Below are 3,440 nucleotides of genomic sequence, written 5' to 3'. Positions count from 1 at the left end.
ATTGCCTGTGTGTGTGAAGGCCAGAGGAGAGCTGGAGGACGGGGAAGGGCTAGGCAAAGGGTGTGGAAACGGTGTCAGGAGGAGCCAGTGTGCACAGGCAGCTGGAGTTTATCAGACTGGAGTGTGTTAGGCAGTGGGGAAGGGGGGTTGAGATGTAAGGGGGTGATGTAGAGCGGTGGCTTTCAACCTTTCCAGACTCCTGGCAGGAGTCTGATTTGTCTTGCATACCCCAAGTTTCACCTCACTTAAAAGCTACTTCCTTACAAAATTAGACATAAAAATACAAAAGTTTCACAGCTCACTATTACTGAAAAATTGCTGACGTTCTCATTTTTACCATATAATTACAAAATAACTTGATTGGAATATAAATAGTGTACTTACATTTCAGTGTATAGAAGATAGAGCAATATAAAACGTTAGTGTTTTACTGACTTTTCTAGTACCTTTTATGTATCCTGTTATAAAACTAGGCAAATATCTAGATGAGTTGATGTACCCCTGGATGACCTCTGTGTACGCCCAGGGGTACGCATACCCCTGGTTGAGAACCACTGATGTAAAGGAGCAAGTGTGCAAGAGGGGAATGTCCATGAGGCAGTGTGTGCATGCACTATTGCCAACCCCACATGTGCAAAAATCAGGAGATTACCCCCAAATTGTGACTTAAAAAAAAAATAGACTGGTGTTTTTCAGTCTGGCTTTTGATGTTTGAACTCCCCCTACTCACCTGCAGCGTGTGCACCCCAGAAAGGGGGGTGGGGAGGATTCTCCACTGCCTAGTCATTTACACGCATGCAGTAGGGATATAAGGGGATTGGGTAGTGTTTTACGCCTGCTTTGCCAATGTGGCCGACTCTCACAATTTGACTAAGGGATTGTCTACACAGTGCTTTAGTCCGCACCAGAGGGGTGTAAAGTTTAGAATGCACTTGCACGTTGCACACAAACGGGCCCATGTGGGCCCTGCTGACATGCATGAAAAGTTCTCTTGTGCACATAGTGCTGTCTAAAACAAGTCTACATTAACACGCACTAGGAAACCTTTTGTGCACACCAGCAGGATCAGTTAGTGCACAACATGCTAGTGTAGACTAAAATTTACATCTCTCCAGTCCACACTAAAGATTGGATGCTTTTCTAAAAGATACGGTCTAGGAATTATTTTGGGGAAGCGTTAGGGCTGGTGTTATACAGGAGGGCAGACTAGATCATCACAGTGGACCCTTTTGTCTTTGGAATTGATAAATCATGTAGACAAGTTTTCTAATATTTAGTATTTTTCTGAAAACCCCACCTCCTGGAGTTATATGATTGCATGAAAAACTCAGATTTCATTTTTTAAAAATATATACACTTCTGTAGTCATAAAGACAAATAAAAAACTCAGTATTTATTATTTTTATAATTCTTGTGTTTATGCCAATCTCATGATTTTCTCTGGCCTCACTCATGATTTTTTAATGTTTGAGACTGGCAATCAGTATTGCCAAAAGTCATGCAGCCACTCCCAAATCATGAGATTGGCTTAAAAAACATGAAAAATTTAAACAAAAATATTTTGTCATTTTGACACAACAGGCCAAATTCAGAGATGATGTGAAAGGAGGGTTAGTGAGTGAGTGAGTGCAAGTCTGATCACATCAATTAAGGGCCTCCTAGGGAGTAACAGACACAACGAAGAGGATAGAAAAAGTGCAAGTTACCCCAAATTAGACTCTCTCTACATTTACTCAGAGTGATCCCTTTGTCTATAGCTATCAGTTAATAATTATGGGACAAATTTGTAACAATATTTAGACACCTGGGCACTTACCAGCACCTAGATGCATTTGAAAATCCCACTAAGTTCCTATGTAACTTTTAAAAAAATCTGCATCTATGTCAGTGGTTCTCAGACTTTTGTACTGGTGACCCCTTTCACACAACAAGCCTGAGTGAAACCCCTCTTTTAAATTTAACAGTTTTTTTTATATATTTAAACACCATTATAATGCTGGAGGCAAAGCAGGGCTTGGGGTGGAGGCTGACAGCTTACAATCCTCCATGTAATAACCTCACGACCCCCTGAGGAGTCCCGACCCCCAGTTTGAGAACCCCTGACCTATATCTAATAGATAATTGATCCATTACTGCTGTATGATTTATGCTATGCTATGAATCTGTATTGGTTATGATATATATTACATAGCACATTAACCAGCTTCTAACCCATAGGTGGGCAAACTAAGAGCCGCAGGCCACATCCAGCCCGCGGGCCGTGGCCCACGGGACCCTCCTGCCCGGCCCCTGAGCTCCTGGCCCAGGAGGCTAGCCCCCAGCCCCTCTCCTGCTGTTCCCCCTCCTCTGCAGCCTCAGCTCACTGCGCCGCCGGCGCAATGCTCTGGACGGCAGGGCTGCGAGGTCTTGCCGGGCAGCGCACCTGCAGAGCCGCAGCCTGACCCAGTGCTCTGTGCTATGCAGTGGCGTGGCTGGCTCCAGCCGGGGGGCGCAGCTGCCTGTCCTGGTGCTCTGGGTGGCATGGCTGTAGCGCCGCCAGCCACCGGTGCTCCAGGCAGCACAGTAAGGGGGCAGGGAGGGTTGGACAGAGGGCAGGGGAGTTCAGGGTGGTGGTCAGGGGGCGGGGATGTGGATAGGGGTCTGGGCAGTCAGAGGGATGGGAACAGGGGGGTTGAATGGGGGCAGGGATTCCAGGGGCAGTCAGGGAGAAGGGATGGTTGGATGGGCAGGGGTCCTGGGGGGGCAGTCAGGAATGAGAGGAGGGGTTGGATGGGGCAGGGGGCAGTCAGGGGCAGGGGATCCTTGGGGGGCCATCAGGGAACAGGTGGGGTTGGATGGGGCAGGAGTCCCGGGGGTGGGGGGACGGCGCCGGGGGAAGAAGCAGGAGGGATCGGATAGGGGGCGGGGCCGGGCCACGCCTGACTGTTTGGGGAGGCACAGCCTTCCCTAACCGGCCCTCCATACAATTTCAGAAACCCGATGTGGCCCTCAGGCCAAAAAGTTTGCCCGCCCCTGTTCTAACCACTAATACGAACTGCTTCTAGCCTTTCAGAAAAGCACTTTAGTGATAAAAGCAATATACTGTATTTTTATGGATAATCAGCTTTCTTGTTGCCAGCCCCAATTGCTCTCCTCTGGTGAGGGACAGCAGAACATGTCTCACGTTAGAGGGAGGAATCTAGCTCGAAAGCTGTTGGATCTGGGAGGACTAGATAGCCCAGACACCTACATCTAAAATAGCCAGAAAATGGGCCAGAGCCATCTTGCTTTACTCACGCGGAGTCCTGACTTAATTAAATAAGGCTTTGCAGGATGGGACCTTAATAGAAATTGCCAGGCTACTTAACATCTACATGACCAAATGACAGGGCCGGCTCTAGAATTTTTGCCGCCCAAGGCAAACACGATTTTGGCCGCCCCCCCCCCCCCCCCCCCCCCCC

Source organism: Terrapene carolina, unplaced genomic scaffold (assembly GCF_002925995.2).
Source record: "Terrapene carolina triunguis isolate 2854851 unplaced genomic scaffold, T_m_triunguis-2.0 Scaffold67, whole genome shotgun sequence".
NCBI lineage: Eukaryota > Metazoa > Chordata > Testudines > Emydidae > Terrapene > Terrapene triunguis.
The sequence above is the reverse complement of the archived record's forward strand: the minus strand, read 5'-3'. Positions refer to the sequence as shown.